Here is a 19,043-nt window from a genome sequence, read left to right on the forward strand (position 1 = left end):
GAATACCCTATTCGATAGGTAAATGAGCGTCTGAACAAAACTGATAGCTAAAACTATCAACGACTCGTTTGTAAGGCGTTTGACGTCATTTACTGCCCGTAAACAGTGATTCTTGTTTTTCTGATTTGATTCTGATTTTTATCATATATTTTTTTTATGATTAGATCATGGATAATATGATATGTTAAGATCAGATTATGTATTTTAACATTCTTTGATGTGTTGTATGAGCATGGTGGATGGTTATGGCCTTTCGACCTTAGTGTAATGGTTTTGGTTTTGGTTTTAAATACGACTTGCATGTCGTCAATCTTTGTAATCATAAATCTCGAATGTAACTCGAGTTATTCTTGTAAGTTCATTAGATTAGTTTTACTTTCAATCATGTAATATAATTGAAGACTCAAGAAGGCTATCCAATGGAGGTGATTTAAAGAAGAAGACGAGACATACAAGGAGTTTAAATAAAGAAGAAGACGAGGCATACAGGAAGTCTAAACAAAGAAGAAGACTTATGTAATAAGTAGTTGTATTTATTTCCATCACCACATTAGATTGACCTTGATCTTTATCATGAGCTTCATAAAGATCACATAGGATGGGGCCATAACCAGACACATTTACTTTATTGCACTTTACATATTGATGTATGTATAGAATAGTTAATGATGCATGCTTTAATTAGATTAATCATGCATGAATGTATGTATTAGATACATCATCCATGCCATGCCTAAACAAGATAAAATCTGTAACGACTCAAGATTTTAAAATTTACAAACGATTATGAGATTCTCGTGTTTATGAAACACGGAATGAAATATGAATCTTCTTTATTTCCGATATGGGGCGATTTTATCAACAACGAGTTCACAGAACTTGTAAGGCTGTGGGTTTTAAGCGAGACCGATGTGACTCCTCCACTACCTGGAAATCAAACCATTGACGAGTATTGATTTGAAGTATTTTATTCAAGAAAAAATTGGGAATCTCTTTATGATGGGATCATGATCGTTATAATATTAACAAAACCATAATGTTTATATTAAGTTATTTAGATGCCTTCCAATATGTCCAACGCGTTAACCCCCAGATCGATAAGGAGTGGGTTCGCCAGAGCGAAGTACTCCCATCTATCGTGGGATGGCGTGTTGAAGTATATGATACTTTTTAGACCTTTGGGTTTTAACTTAACTAAGTTACCACAATAGGATTGTGAACTTAGAGGCATAGAGTTTGGTGAGATTTATTGGATAAATAAGAATAAATGTTGTTCCACTGAACTATCCAAGAGTTATATAGTTGATATAATTGACAAATATTGTCTACCTTATTGAATCATGTTTTAGGAGTAAAGCCAAAGCTGAACTAAAACGTTGTGAAAATTTGGATCTTGGCTCACTAGAAAGTATATAGAAGATGCTCTTTCCAAATTGATAGTTAGGGCTATTAATTTGATAAAATAGTGGGATATATATATATATATATATATTTTGAATATATATGAATAATCACTTGAACATAATTTAATAATCATCTGTAAATTAATTTATCCTATGCATTTTACACATTGTAGATATCAAATGACAATCAATTCAAACAACTTCTCTGTGCGATCAGTCCTTGAGAAGGACAAGCTGATAGGAACAAACTTCCTTGACTGGCAGAGGAACTTGAGGATTGTCCTCAAATAAGAGCGCAAGCTCTATGTCATAGATATCCCTCGCCCTGCACCTCTCACTGAAGGAGCATCCCGTGCTCAACATAATGTTTATCAGAAACATATCGATGATGATACGAATGTTCAATGTCTCATGTTAGCGACCATGAGTGCTGAACTTCAGAAACAACATGAGAATATGGATTCTTATAATATGATTGAGCACCTTAAACGTATGTTTGAAGGACAGGCTCTTCAGGAGAGGTTTGATACTTTCAAATCATTGCATGCATGTAAGCAGGGAGAACGTGATCCGGTTGGACCACATGTTCTAAGGATGATTGGGTATATTGAGTACCTTGCCAAGTTGGGTGCCCCGATTGCTGTGGTGAACCAGATTGACCTAATTTTGCAATCTTTAAACATCAGTTATTCTCAATTTGTGATGAATTACAATATGAATGAGATAGATAAGAACCCCACCGAACTGTTGGCTATGTTGAAAACTGTTGAGACCAATGTTCAGAAGACATCCCCTGCTCCCATATTGATGGTGAATAAGGGGAAAGCCAAAGGAAAGGGTAAATGGAAAGGCTAGAGGAAGATGGGATCTAAATTGAATGCCAATCCGAAACCTGATTCGACCAAGGCTTTGAAGCCTAAAGGTGGTGTTCTAAAGGCTGGTGATTGTCACTATTGCAAGAAACCGGGTCATTGGAAGAGGAACTGTCATGCTTATTTGGAGGATCTGAAGAAGAAGAAGGCTGTTGTTACTGCTTCTGATTCAGGTAGTTATGTTATTGAAGTCAATTTGTCTACTTCTATATCTTGGGTATTAGATACTGGATGTGGTTCTCATATTTGTATAAATATGCAGGAACTGCAAGGAAGTAGGACATTGGCGAAGGGAGAAGTCGACCTACGAGTTGGCAATGGAGCAAAGGTTGCTGCTTTAGCTGTAGGGACTTATTGTTTATCGTTGCCCACTGGGCTTGTTTTAGAACTAGATAACTATTTTTACGTGCCTGCGATTTGCAGAAACATTATTTCGGTTTCTTGTTTGGACAAGAAAGGTTTTTCATTTTTAATTCAGAACAATAGTTGCTCCCTTTCATTCAATAATGTTACCTACGGGATTGCACATTTGTTTAATGGTTTATATTTTCTTGATATAGATACTCCTGTCTATAACATAAATAATGATAATAAACGTATTAAGATGCAAGACTCAAATCAAACATACCTTTGGCATTGTCGTTTAGGTCACATAAATAAGAAACGCATTTCCAAATTACATAAAGATGGTTACTTGGATAAGTTTGATTTTGAATCATACAAAGAATGCAAATCTTGTCTCATTGGCAAAATGGCTAAAGCTCCTTTAATCAGACAAGGTGAAAGGGCCACCGAACGATTAGGACTTATACATAGTGATGTATGTGGTCCAGTGCGTACGATGGCAAGAGGTGGCTTTTACTACTTCATTACTTTTACTGATGATTTCAGTAGATATGGATATGTGTATCTTTTGAAGAACAAATCCGATTCTTTTGAAAAGTTCAAAGAATACAAGGCTGAAGTGGAAAAGCAAACAGGGGAAAGTATAAAAGTTCTACGATCAGATCGTGGAGGAGAATACTTAAGCCTCGAGTTTAAAGGTTTCTTGAAGGAGTGTGGTATCTTATCACAACTTACTCCTCCTGGAACGCCTCAATGGAATGGAGTTCCTGAGAGGAGAAATCGTACCTTGTTGGACATGGTGCGATCGATGATGAGTCTAGCAGATCTTCCAATAAGTTTCTGGGGTTATGCTCTAGAAACGACTGCATATACACTAAACCGAGTTCCAACTAAATCGGTTCAAAAGACTCCATATGAGATATGGACCGAGAAACATCACAGTATGTCTTTTATGAAAGTATGGGGATGCGAAGCGTTTGTGAAATGCTTGGTGCCTGACAAGCTGGGACCAAAATCGGATAAATGTTATTTTGTGGGATATCCTGAAAAAACTAAAGGGCATAGTTTCTATAATCCTACCGAGAATAAAGTGTTTATTGCTCGAACCGCTGTATTTCTTGAAAGAGAGTTACTTTCAAAAAAAATTAGTGGGAGGACTATAGATCTCGATGAAGATCGAGTTGTACAAAATAATATTCAACCAGAGTTGGAAAATGGGCTGGAAGTACATCAAGATGTTCCTGCTCCGGAAACACAGGTTGTTTGTAGATCTAGTAGGGCTCGTCATGAGCCAGAGAGATATTATGGATTTCTCTTGACTCAAGATGATGATGTAATGCTCATAGATAATGATGAGCCTCTTACCTACCAAGATGCTATGAACAGTCCAGACTCCGAGAGATGGCTAGAGGCCATGAAATCCTAAATAGAATCCATATATTAAAATAAAGTATGGACTTTAGTTGATCCACCTGAAGGGGTAAAACCTATAGGGTGCAAGTGGGTTTTCAAGAAGAAAATTGACATGGATGGTAAAGTACAGACCTATAAAGCGCGACGGGTGGCAAAAGGTTTCAAACAAGTTCATGGTATAGACTATGACGAGACCTTTTCACCAGTTGCTATGGTCAAGTCCATCAGGATTTTGCTAGTAATAGCTGCTTACTACGACTATGAGATTTGGCAAATGGATGTCAAAATCGCTTTCTTAAATGGGAGCCTTGAAGAGGATGTATACATGATACAACCAGAGGGTTTTGTCGATCCCAAGTTTGCTAAGATGGTCTGTAAGTTGCTTCGATCTATTTATGGATTGAAGCAAGCCTCAAGGAGATAGAATCATAGTTTTGATGAAACAGTCAAAGAATTTGGCTTTATTCAAAATAAATATGAACCATGTGTTTACAAGAAGGTTAGTGGGAGCCACGTGGCATTCCTAGTACTATATGTAGATGACATATTACTAATAGGGAATGACATACCTTCTCTACAGGCTGTTAAGACTTAGTTGGGAAATAGTTTCTCGATGAAGGACTTAGGTGATGCTACCTATATATTAGGGATCAAGATCTATAGAGATAGATCAAGAAAATTAATCGGCCTAAGTCAGAGTACATACATTGATAAAGTATTGCATCGTTTCGGGATGCAAGAAGCAAAAAGAGGATATGTCCCAATGTCTCATGGGATATTGATCTCAAAAGAAAATTGACCTAAATCATTAGATGATAAGGGACGTATGAGTAAAGTTCCATATGCTTCGGAAATTGGATCTATAATGAATGCGATGATATGTACTCAACCTGAAGTTTCGTATGCCTTGAGCATGACGAGCAGATACCAGTCTAATCCTGACGAGGGTCACTGGACAGCAGTCAAGAATATTCTTAAGTACTTGAAAAGGACTAAAGATTTATTCTTGGTGTATGGAGGAGATGATAAGCTGGTTGTAAAGGGTTACACTGACGCCATCTTTCATACAGACAGAGACGATTCAGTATCTCAGTCAGGTTTTGTGTTTTGCCTTAATGGAGGTGTTGTAAGCTGGAAGAGTTCAAAGCAAGAGACAGTAGCTGATTCTATAATGGAAGCTGAGTATATTGCTGCCAGTGAAGCGGCCAAAGAGGTTGTTTGGATACAGAAATTCATAACGGGACTTGGTGTGGTTCCATCGACCACAGATCTAGTTGATCTTTACTGTGATAATAATGGAGCCATCGCGCAGGCTAAAGAACCAAGGTCCCATTTCCGGGCAAAGGATATACTTAGGAGATATCACCTCCTTCGAGAGATTAATGAAAGAGGAGATATACATATATGTAAAGTGCATACTGATGATAATGTTGCAGACCCACTGACTAAGGCTTTATCGCAGCAAAAGCATGAAGGTCATACTAGTTCCATGGGTATTAGATATATGGGTGATTGGCTCTAGTGCAAGTGGGAGATTGTTAGTGTTTGTGCCCTAGAGACAACACTATTATGTTTATATTATGAAACATTTGGATTATTAATTCTGATTATATGGTTTATTCTTTAGTAATTTATTATATCTTTATTTTCTGTGATAAGATGTTAGATTAATAAATGTCCTTGGAATATGATATGTAATTTTATATCTCTAAGTACGTGACTTAGAAATGAGATTATGAGAATAGTATCGATATTCCTAAAGTTCCCTAGTCGAGTATTATTATTAAGGGACAATAATAATGCATTAAGACTAGTATGAATGTTGACTGATGATCACATCTCATTGATCATAGGTATAGTGATACTAAAGTCAAAACACAGGCACATGTATTATATACATGGTGCTGGAAGACCCAATGTGAGATTCTACATGTCTGTTGTGTCATAAGTAATCCTCACAGTGATAATGATGTATTGGTCCTTAGACTTGAAATCATTATATTTCTATATGAGAATTAATATACTTTGGTTGCATTACAAGTTACCTTTGACCGGGTGATGATAAAAGTGTATATTGGGTATATTATGAATCATATGAGAAATATGAATGATCTAGAAAGGATTTAACCCTCCTATTTTAGGAGTGATATTATTGGCCTCTTGTTTGAGTTAGACTATGAAATGCATGGCCATGCTCAAATGTTGATTTGATGTTATAGTCTACTCATCGATCAAGGAAACCTGGATTAAATTATGAAGAGGATGACACATAACATGCCTCGAGTTTAATCTATAATATATGGTTAAAAGGATTATAGAACATTGTACATTATACACAAAAGGTTTAATCGATCACTGATTTAATTATTATTACTTGGGTAACAATGATGTATTACTAGATGTCGCTCATTGTTTATGATTTTAAATTAGATTTAAAATTGTTGCCAACGTAATAATAACCTAAAGGGTCGCACAAAGAATGATTGGATGATTATTTAATTTAAATTCAGATTTAAATTAAATGTAAGTAATTCGAATTATTTGTTATTAATTAGGTGTGACTTAATTAATTAAATAAATAGGAAATTTGAATTTAATATCAAATCCAAAATTAAGTTATTGGATGATTAAGAGAGACTTAATAATACAATAATTGGAATTTCGAATTTAATAATAATAATAACTCTAAAATTAAGTTTAAGGTTGGAGGCCCATTAGCTCTTGCCTATATAATATCTTTTTCTAATAGAATTAGGGTTACAGGTTTTATTTGATAAAACATAAACCCTGGCAGCTTGAAGAGAGATAGAGAGAGCAAGAAGGCGGCCTCAAGAACGTGCTAGTACACACCCATCCTCCGAGCAATCATTCGTGTGGATACCTTCAAGGCGTAGATCGTTCCAGCGACGGGCTACGTGGTGATCATTCAAGACCTCCATCTTTCCATTAACGTAAAGCTTCTTAAGGTAAACATACTGAACTATGAATTAAATATTATTTTTCGCATGGATCCTGCGGAGGGTTTCATTTTTTTTAGATTTAAAATTACGTTTTCATTGCGTTTATGTGCTAAAAACCCTTCATATATATATATATATTCTTATATTCATAAACAGGTTTAAATATGGTGTGTGTGTGTGTGATGTAGACCCCCAAACTTCTGACCCGGGTTTGGAGGGCGTTACATTTAGCCCAAAAATATGTTGGTAACTTTGATTCTTCAAATATTGTCCTTGCAACTTCAATAAGGGATCTGTTCTTTCTTTCCACCACTCCATTTTGTTGTGGAGTCCTTGCTGCAGAAAATTCATGCATAATTCCAGTTTCTTCACAGAATGATCTCATCACAGAATTCTTGAACTCAGTTCCATTGTCACTCCTGATTCTTTTTACTTTAAAATCAGGATGATTGTTGACTTGCCTTATGTGATTGATGATGATTTCACTAGCTTCATCTTTAGACTTTAGGAAATATGTCCAAGAGAACTTTGAGAAATCATCCACAATTACCAGGCAAAATCTTTTCCTTGAGATGGACAGCACATTGACTGGTCCAATCAAATCCATGTGTAGCAATTGTAAAGGTTCTTCAATTGTTGAATCAAGCTTCTTTCTGAATGATCCTTTTATTTGCTTTCCCTTTTGGCAAGCATCACATAGTCCATCTTTTGTAAACTCCACTTGAGGAATACCTCTAACCAGTTTTTTCTTGACAAGCTCATTCATGGTCTTGAAGTTTAGATGGGACAATTTCTTGTGCCATAGCCAACTTTCATCTTGACTTGCTTTGCTGAGAAGGCAAATGACAGATTCTGCATTTGATGAGTTGAAGTCAGCTAGATAATATTCCCTTTTCTCACTCCAGTGAGAACCACATTGTTGCTTCTTTTGTTTATCACAACACAGGCTACTGAATTGAATGTTATTATGTTTCCCTTATCACAAAGCTGGTTAATACTCAATAGATTGTGCTTGATACCATCCACTAGGGCAACCTCTTCAATGATGACATTGTATTTAGAAATCAAGCCATATCCCACAGTAAAACCCTTGCTGTCATCTCCAAAAGTAATACTTGGGCCAGCTCTTTCCTTGAATTCAGTGAGAAGGGTAGAATCTCCAGTCATGTGCCTTGAGCACCCACTATCTAGATACCACAGATTCTTTCTATTTCCCTGCACACACAAAAATCAAATCAAGTTGATTTTGGTACCCAAGTTTCCTTGGGTCCTGCCTTGTTAGCTTTCTTCTTTGGTTTCTTAGGTTTAATCTCATTAGACTTGAGAATTTGTGATTCATCCTTAGTCATTTGAGTTGGACCTTTGAAACCAGTCATTTGAACAGAATTATTATGTATATTTTGATTAACAAAAAAAGGCATGTTATTTGCAAACATATTATTCCAGTAAGGCATGCTAAATGGCATTTGAGGCATACTAAATGCAGCATAGTAAGGATTATGTACAAATGGCATAGTAGCAAATTATGCATTCATATTCTGAGCAGACATAGCATTCATAGGCATGGCATTCATGTTGGGAAAAGAAGGAGGTACAGTCATGGAAGTAGGGCATGGAAATTTTGCAATTAACAGACAGATGATTAATACTACCACACTTAACACAGATTTTTCTAGGAGCATATTTATCAGGTGTGTAGTTGTTATGTTTGTTAATTCCTACTTTCCCATTTCTATTGTTCTTCCTTTTAGCATCTGTTTTAACCTCAATCTTTTCTAATCTGTCATTCAATTGCTTGATGGACAGATGACCAACATTGACCTTCTTTTCTTTCTTGATTTGACTTGATTCTCCTGGAAAAAAATTCTTGGTGGCAGATCCATATTTCTCATTCAACTTGGCTAGCTTGGCTTTGCTCACTGGTTTACTCACAGCCGATGGATGTGGCTCTCTATCACTCGATGGATAATCATTTTGATTACCCCTTGGATGATCTTCATCATCCATCGAGTCCATGTCTGTAGACTGTCCTTCAACCAAATTGGATTCCATCTTCTCTTTGCTTTTCTTCCAGGCTGCATCACAAAAGGACTCAATTCCTTGAACTTTGGTGATTTGAGCATGGACATCTCTAGATGATTTCCATGCCTTGACCACTTCTTATTCACGATCAAGTTGCTTCTTCAAAATTTCTTCTTTCTCCAAGGACTCAGTTAATTCCTCCTTAGCAATCTTACACTCAATTCTTAATTTCTCAAATTCAATGAACCGAGACTCTGGCACATTGTTCCTCTCACTTAAAAACAAATTATTTTCTTTAATTTTAGCATTTTCTATGGTGAGAGACTTAAGAGTAACACATAAGTGATATAATTCTGTGGACATATCATTAATTGCATCATTACACTCATCTTTACTTAAATGTGCTAGGTTTGTTATGATTACCTGATTACTTGAAGAACTTGTTTCTGTCTCATCAGACTTGGCCATCAGGGCTAGGTTGACATAACTTGTATCTTCATTTTCATCTAGTCCAGTAGCTGCCCAATCATTTTATTGTGTTATGAAAGCCCTTTCCTTTTGCTTGAGCAACTCAAAATACTTCTGTTTATAATCAACAGGCTCAAACTTTTTCTTGGAATCTGACTTTCTGCATTCATTTGCAAAATTAGTAGCTAAGCCGCATTTGAAACATTTGAATTTTGATATATCCACCATGTTTCTATTTGGCTTAGCAGCTTTAAAGTTCTTTTTGAACTTGAGCTTGGCAAACCTCCTGGATAAGAATGCTAAGTGTTCATCAATATCAACCATGTCATCTTAACTCAATGGATCTTCATTATCAGCTACCAACCCTTTTCCCTTGCTTTCACAGACCTTTGATGTAGATTCAACAACTTCCATCTTCTTCTCCTTCTCTTTCTCTAACTCAGCAACCAGTGCAATGGACCCTCCTTTCTTCCTCCCTTTCTCTATTCTTTCATCTTGCTCTATTTCAAGCTCATAAGTCTTTAGAATGCCATACAGTCTCTCTAGTGTAAACTCCTTGTATTCTTATGAATTTCTCAAGGAGACTGTCATTGGTTTCCATTCTTTTGGAAGGGATCCCAGGAATTTGACATTAGAGTCTTTGGTTTGGTAGACTCTTCCATGCAACTTCAGAGCATTTAGTAGCTTTTGAAATCTACTAAAAATATCAGTGAGAGTTTCACCTTCTTCACAGTGGAAATGCTCATATTGCTGAATTAGTAACAGTATCTTATTTTCTCTAACTTGTTCAGTGCCATCACAGATTATTTGAATGGTGTCCCAAACTTCCTTGGTTGTCTTGCAGTTAATGATGTTATCAAACATATCACCAACAACTCTATTGAACAGAATATTCATGGCCTTCTTGTCTTTCATGACTTATTCAATATCAGGATCTGACCATTCATGCCTTGGCTTGGGAACTGATGGCTCATTTCCAGTTGCAGCTCTCATTGGTATATGAGGACCTCTCTCTATGCAATCCACATAGGTTTCATCTTGAGAAAGTAAATGAAGTTGCATTTTTACCTTTCATTGATGGTAATTATCTTTGTCCAGAAAAGGAATCTTGACTCCAACATCCTTCTTGTTCATCTTGCTGTTTGTTATGATGTTTAAACTCTTTGTGCTTCAAGAGCTTGCTCTGATACCAATTGTTAGTCTCTAACAATGCAACAAGAATTATAGAAGGGGGGTTGAATGTAATTCAAGTAAACTTTTTCTTGAATTACAAAATGTTCTAACTCAAACTATATGTATAAGTATTTTGATTTGCAAGGTGCGAAATCACAAGTTAAATGAATCAAAAACACAAAGTAATAAAAACATAAGTCTTTAAAACTTTCTAGTGGATTTGAAAGTATCCACCAGATATATATATATATATATATATCAAATTAAGAACTCTGTGAAGAACAGATTGTCTCATAGCTACTTTACAAGTGAACAAACAAACTACAGAGAAATTCTTAACAATTACAGCTTTTTCCATTTCTCTTCTAAAAGTGTTTGCTTAGTTATTTATTTCACTAGCTACACTTGGTTTATATATCACCAAGTTTACATGGTAATAAGACAGGATAATAAAACAAAAACTATTAAGTCAAACTCCATGCTGCTTCACTACTCTATTCCAGCATCTTTGAAAATCTTCTTAACTTGCATGGAAATGGTAATGCTTCTTTGATCTTCATTTCCTGTTAAACAGGCTACCACATTCCTTTTGCAAACACCCAACGCATGTGACTGTGTTGTCACTGTCAACAGACATTTGAATTGATCATCCGTCGGGTACATGCTTGTCATCCGTCGGGTAGCTTTGTTGATCATCCGTTGGGTAGCTTTGTTGATCATCCGTCGGGTAGCTATTTGACATTTGACTTTATTTCACTTATGCAGAATCACAAGACATCTCCTATTTACAATTAATCAGCCTATTTTGCATATCTAATAATAGTTAACATGACTCATATGCTACTACAGAATCTATACAAAGTTGTTCACAAAAATGTGTTACAATACTTATTGTTACATAAGCTACTCACTCGATGGATGTCAAATCATCATCCGTCGGGACTATATTGAGTCATCCGTCGGGACTATATTTGATCATCCGTCGAGTGCTACATTTTTCACTAAGTAAAATCTACTAAGGTATTTTGTTAATGTAATCATCAAGTTCACGACATATTCCCAACAAAATCTTAAATCCATATCAGAAAATTATTTGCTTCTTTCAATTGATCAAGCAAATCCTTAATTCGGGGTAACAGATACTTGTCCTTCATAGCAAGCTTGTTGAGCTTCCGTTAGTCGACACCTAAACTCCTGCTTCCATCTTTCTTAGTAATAAATAATACCAGTGTACCTCGTGGGGTACACTAGGTGTAATTGCTCCTTCTTCTAAAATCTCTTGCAATTGCTTTGCTAACTTCTTTATTTTAACTGGCGTCATTCTGTGCGGGCCCTTGGACACTGGCTTCATTTCAGGGGCTAAGTCGATCGCGGACTTAATTTCTCTATTTGGAGGAGGTCCTGGTAACTCGCCTGGTAAATCTAGAAACTCATTGATTACTAGGAAATCTTCAAGTTTTGCTGGCTCCTGACTTCTATTTATCACATATTCAACAAAATGCTCACATTTTTTGCCACTATAACCTTTTAGTTGAATCATTGTTAAAAACTTCTTTACTTGTCTTTGACCTCTGAACGTCACCACTTTCTTATCCGGTATCTTCAGAATTGACGGTATATCTGAGCATCACGCTTAAATAGTTAGTCCATTTCCTAGAATAATGTCAAATTTTTCTATCTTAAATGATATCAAATCCTCACAAACTTATCGCCAAAAATCTCAATTCCACCATTGGTACTCACTTATTCAACAATTACATGATCTTGATTTGCTAGCTTTATGGTCATGATTTCATTTAACAATTCAACAGGGTAATTCATCTTATTAACAAAACCTTGAGAAATAAGCGATCAAGTTGCTCCCACATCTACCAATACTTTGACACATAAGGTATTCACCATAATCATTCATGCCGTCACATCTGTATTCTGAATATCTTATTTCACAGACATATCGTAAACTCTGGTCCTTGGAGACATATTCTTTATCGTAGTAGATTCCCTTGATTCTTAGTGCATCCCTGACTAGGGCTGGTGATTACAATCCTCGCCATATGCCCTGTTTCTTTCCATGCGTGAGAGGTAGCTGAAACTTTGCCCGCTTGATTCATGATAGGTTAATTTTCGTTTGGAAAACTTTTATAAAGAACAACAGTGCACAAAAATAACTAGAAGGATCCATAATTTAATAAACTTAGGGTTGAAAAGAAAGAAGAAGTAATGATTTGAATATGAATGAGACAACCATATTGGTACTAAAGATGGTCAGTCTTTCATACCATATGACATACATCACATGATTAGGTGGCGTGCCACCCGACTCTTCGTCATTCCGACAAAGCGTCTCACCATAACACTTCTTGTCCCAATCAGAAAACAAAACTTGAGGGGGGGGAATTAAATTTTATAGGAATGCAATATTCTTCTTTTTCTTATCACCATACAGAGTTTTATTAATGAAAGAAGTTTATACATATTCAAGAATCAAAAGAATATACGTCGTAGTAATGTAGAAAAGAATGATCCCATTGGTCACCATCCACATTTCACTTGTATACATCTTTCGAGTTTGTTCGATCATATCCCATTTTTTTTATATAATAACTTCAGATAGTCCGCTGAAATGCCTTCACAAATTAAGCACTATGATAGATTCTTACTTATTAAGTCTTGTGTCTTTAGCATTGTACTTTCACGTATAATACTTTGACAATTCGATCATAATTGCGCTCTTACCGCATAACTTCAAGTTTCATCTATGCAACTTAGAATAACCACTGATCATTCAACATATCGATTCCTTTATTAATAATGTTCTTCCTTTATAAAAGTCTGGAAATTTGCTCATCCTTCTTCGATCATACTCAGGCTTCTTTGAAATCAATGAATTCTTTAAACTCTAATAGTCTCAGGAATTGGATGAGTAGTTTCTCCGTACGTTGATTCTATTTTTAATCTTATTAAACAAGATTTGTACACTTCTGTAGGAATAATCAAAAATTCTTTATAATAGCGGGTCTACTTGACCCTCTGAATTAAGAATACTAATTTCTGGAACATGTATTTTCCAAGTAACATGGTCTTATGACAAACAAGACACTCAAGTAGTAACTTTGACAACCAATTTTTTAAAAACTTATTTTATTCAAAAGGGCTTTTGGAAATTTTGTTAAGAAAGTCTCTTTCGAAAACTTGTTTTAAAAATAAAAAATTAAAAAATTGCACATATGGTCGTCTTTACTATATTAGTTGGTTGTTGTTCTCCTTAACCATAACAAGATATCAATCACATAAAGGTCCATTCACTTCAATCTATCTTTCTCCTTTACTGGGTCCATCTTGCTTGCACTAGTCGACGAATACTTTAGTTACCGCTGCATATTATCTTAATCGTAACTTCACTTCAAAGCTTCCATACTGGTAATACTCCCATCATCACTTTTGCTATCGTTAAGTACAACAGGTCTACCCAATAGTCAATAAGTCTATTCTATAAAACAAGTCTACTTATATCACACCACATTGCCACTATATATATATCATATTCATCATAACATCATCATCTATTTCCAAGAAAACTCCAGAACTATACTCTTCTCTAAATCTTTCAAAACTCATCTAGTTCATCCCACAAGCTAATCATGGGTGGCATATTCACTAGTGGCTCCATTTAACCTGGTAGCAGCTATCCTCCGAAACACATGAATCTTCTTTCTAAAACTCCTTCTTACCTTACTCAGTACCTCGGTATTCACAATATGTTGAAGCTCTCGAATCTACCCTTGTAGATACTGTTGCTCCAAAAGACAAGTTTTAAACTGAGGGTATAGAACGGGGTGTAGGGTAAACTGAAAAGATACTATCACAGCTGAATGTCTAGTAGATCAAGAATAAGCATATGAAGGTTCTTAAATAGGTGGTCTCACATTAGGGGGTGGTAGAATAGCGTAGAATAGCTTGAAGAGGTGCAGCTGTTACAACAGGAGGTAATACAGTTAATACTAGTGGAAGAACAAGGCGTGGATCAAATCTGAGTGATGATGACGGTCCTTGAACAGAAGGTTCCGAATGATCAGATGATACAGGGAAAATAGGATCTGCCATTGCCGTTATCTGGAAATCACATTGCAAGATAAGAATCTCGAATTGCAACATGAACCGTATCGAAAACCAACCATACTGTCACACTCAACCTCACGATGTCTTATCTTTCTATTTTTTTATTCCTAATCCTAACCCTCTACCTAATCCCGACAATCTAGGCTTGTTTCAGTGACTTATAACCTGTAGCTCTGATACCAACATGTGGCTCCCTCCAAACCCGGGTCAGAAGTTTAGGGCTCCACAACACACACATACACAAAATATATAAACCTGTATATGAAATATTATTTGCAATGACCCTGCTTTACACAACCATAGATCGCAATAGGTTAAAGTATGAAAATAAGCCACAACCCTAATTTTTATTACATCGCACCAAATCCCAACTAGTTTAACTTACAATCGATAATGAAATTTATTCTTACAAGCTTACACAACTCAACTATAATATAGAACTTTTGTTGGCTTGTTTCAACTCGTCCTGGAATCCTAGCTGGCACATTGGGCTGGGAAACCTTGCTATCAATACTTTCCTTTTTAACTGTAGAATACATAGACAAATTCACAAGAGTGAGCTAACTAGCTCAGCAAATCATAATAATAATAACTGAGGTTAAACAATGATCAAACGAGATGATTCAGAGGAATCAAGTTCTTGTTAAAAAATCATTAGAATTGGATATTCATTTTAAGTTTTAAAAAGTAAGGTTAGGCCGCTGATCAGTCACGCACTAACCCCGAGCAAGGCATACAACTCTGCTCTATAAACTGGATTCAAGGCACACGTTAGGCCTAATTCGACCATGAATCTGGTCTGACCACGAATCTGGTCCACATAAGGAACACTATCCAATTCTAAAATAGTTCAGTATGATAAACAATATAATTCAATAAAATAAGATCATAATCAATAGTGACAAACATTTGAATAAAAGCGTAATGCAGTTCATGAGTGTCACAAGGGTAATCAAGGTATGTATGAGAAATGACCTCTAGCATGTAGGAGAATCAGGTATTAGATGAACAATGATTTTACAAGATTTAGTTCTTTGACATTACAAGTTATAATTGAGCATAAAGGTTTCTGTATGTTTAAGCAATTTTGTTCCAGTGTTTGGTGTATGGTGGATATGTAAATTAAAAATGAATTTTAGAATTTAAAATAAGAATTTTGAATTATTTCTAAAAATGAAATTCCAGAAACAGGTTTGTATAATTGGAATTGGGGGAAAATAAATCAAACCCGGGTTATTTCTAAAACCGAACAGGTCGGAGCCGGGTTGGACCAAAAATGGCTCACCGGAATGTGGGAAACCCAGAAATCGGTGACCATTCCGGTCACTTTTAGGCGGCCTCCACCCTGTCAAAACGGTTCGTTTCTTAGCGTTTTTCAGTCTAAACCTATACAACACAACTCCAGGAATACAAGAAACACGGTAGCAGCAAGAACATACAGCCACACCGTCGATTTCGACGATTTCGCCATTAACTCCGACAAGGATTCCGGCGAATTCAAATTCGACCATTCATTAACCAAAATCAACCAAATAGTACCAAATTAAAGCTATAAACACGTCTAATCTGTTCATATCACTATATCTTTTACCCACATCAAAACAATCCAAAAATTTGAAAAGTAAAAATATTAAAATTCAAGAACTCGACTTAAGTAAATCCGAACTACATCACCCTATAAAATTCATATAAATCAGTTACTCAGAGCACAAGGAAGGTGTATACAACATCAATAACAACCAACAATCATCAGAAATCAAATTCCCAATTCGAGTTATAAACCCTAGAAATTGAAATTAAGATTTACCAATCTTCTGATTGATTTGATTGCATAGTATGATAGAGCATGACCAGGGCTTCAATTCGACTACTAATACGCCTCCATTAGATTCCAATAATGCCTTCAAATCCTCATTCGATTGCGAAGAATACTATTCGTTTCTCTGGATAATTATCTATTTTTACTATATAATAATATTTATCTGTACAAAATACAATATTGTATTGGCCATTTATATTTACGGAATATTGGTACCCCGTTGGATCATATCGGTTATAAATATTACGTTTATTTGAGAAAACAAATCCAAAACGGTATCGGTTTTAGGATAATTCTCCAAATCTGTACATTTTGTACTGCGGTCTTGGTCTCAGCGCTTTGGTTACACATATTACGAGAAGATAATTATAATAGTTTAATAAAAAGATCTTGTTTCTCGAAAACACGGATTTTATCGATTTACCGAAACTGATTTTTATATCAAAAATATTGTGTCGGGACCCGCACGGGGAAAACCGTACTCCGGATCGAAAAAGTTAAAATATGGAAAATGCTCGGAATATTACAATTAGGTTAGGAAGGAGTTCTCGGAAGAGTTTCGGATTGTAGAAACATAAAAACGGGTGAGGTCGGTTGGTTCCCGAATATACACAATAGTTTATAAATACTCATAAAATAGTTTATTAAATCCATAAACCATTTAAAAAATCATATAACAACATAAAAATTGATAGAAAAATATCATAATTATCTATATTTTATTTTGGACCTATAGGAAAATCAAAATACTCAAATTTTATCATATTTACACATCCAAAGACAGATAACACTTAATAGATAATTCACCAAAATTGATATATTAATCACAAAAAATTTATTTATTGATAAAAATAATTACACGATATATCCCGGATATTACATATTATCAGACTTTTGGTGGGTATATAAATAAACTAGACTTGCTGAATAATGGATAGGTCTGTTGTACCTTTGCCTTTAATAAAACGTTTCGCGCTTGTACTATCAAACTTTGATATATATCAGTACCTTTCCTTTCTAGCATTGTCATTTACTTTACCATACCTGTTTTATCTTACTGTACCAGTTATAAAACTCTTGTGATAACATGTACCTTTTTCCCTCTTAACTGTTTACATTCTGTAAAGAAGCATGCAATTTACTTAGTTTAACGATTGAAAATGTTTTCAAAAAGAGATATTTCTATTTTACAAAAGCTTTTCATGAAAAGGGTTTTCATTTCAAGGCTAAATAAGTTGTTTGATTCTTTATAAAAAATGCCTCCTATAAGAAATACTTGTTCTACCAACCAGAATGAAGAAACCAACAACAACAACAACAACAACACCACCCAAGACATCAATAACCAGAATGCCAATTCAGGTCCCATAGACCCAACTGTAGCCCAAATTCTTCAGATCTTGGCCCAACAGAAAGTTCACCTGACTCAACAACAACAAGGCAGACTAATTCTCAGGTAACCTTTAAGACCTTTCAGGTAGTGAATCCACCAGAGTTTAAGGGCTCTGTAGATCCTATTGAAGAAAGAGTCTGGTTGAAGGAAATTGAGAAGGCACTTGCCTAAGTCAAGGTGAGAGAGGAGCAGAAGACTGAGTTTGTGAGTTACTACCAGAAGAATGAAGCCACCTACTGGTGGGAAACTATTAAGATGTTAGAAGATATAGATGATGTTACATGGGATAGATTCAAGAAGCTGTTTTTGGAGAAGTATTTCCCTCAGTTTGTTAGGGATCAAATGGAATTGAAATTTCTGGAGATAAAAAGGGGAATATGTCAGTGGCAGATGTTATGGATCAAAAACTAAGGTATATTAATTGATGTGCTTGTTACTAGGGAATGTGAGTTTCGAGACTCGATTTGACTGCTCTTATGTTTCGTGACTCGATCTGCCTTACAAGATGCCTACGTACCTTGTTGTGCCAAGGATCAAGTCAAAAAATATAGTTCTGATTTGTGGGGTGAGGCCCCTTATATAGATGTTGGGAGTTCTTGAATTGGACTAGGGTTAGGAGACTTGGTGGGCAAGTCTCAGAATCAGAATGAACTTTGGAGTCCTAGGAAGTAGGAAGTTGATCCATTATTCAATTAGATCCTTTGAGGGCTGATCTACAAGGATTCATGTCCCTATTAGGACTCATATTAACAGCTGTTTTCTCCCTTACTTAATTAATTATGAAATTAATTAAATATTCAGGGTTGTGGGCCTTCTTTGTTCCATCATGCCTGATCTGGTCCATCAGGCCTGATCAATGTGTTAACATTTTTGGTGTGAATGTCATACATCTTCTTATTGGGTTTCATGGCCCAAATCATGTGTAATTAATGTAAAATTAATTACGTAATCAGGATTTATTTATTCCCTATCATTTGCCCCCCAACTTTTGGGAAACAGTGACAAGGTTTCACAGAAGTTAAGTTCATTTGTTCCCTTACAGGGTATCGTTTTTGC

The sequence above is a fragment of the Apium graveolens genome, chromosome 4 (assembly GCF_009905375.1).
Source record: "Apium graveolens cultivar Ventura chromosome 4, ASM990537v1, whole genome shotgun sequence".
In the NCBI taxonomy this organism is placed as follows: domain Eukaryota; kingdom Viridiplantae; phylum Streptophyta; class Magnoliopsida; order Apiales; family Apiaceae; genus Apium; species Apium graveolens.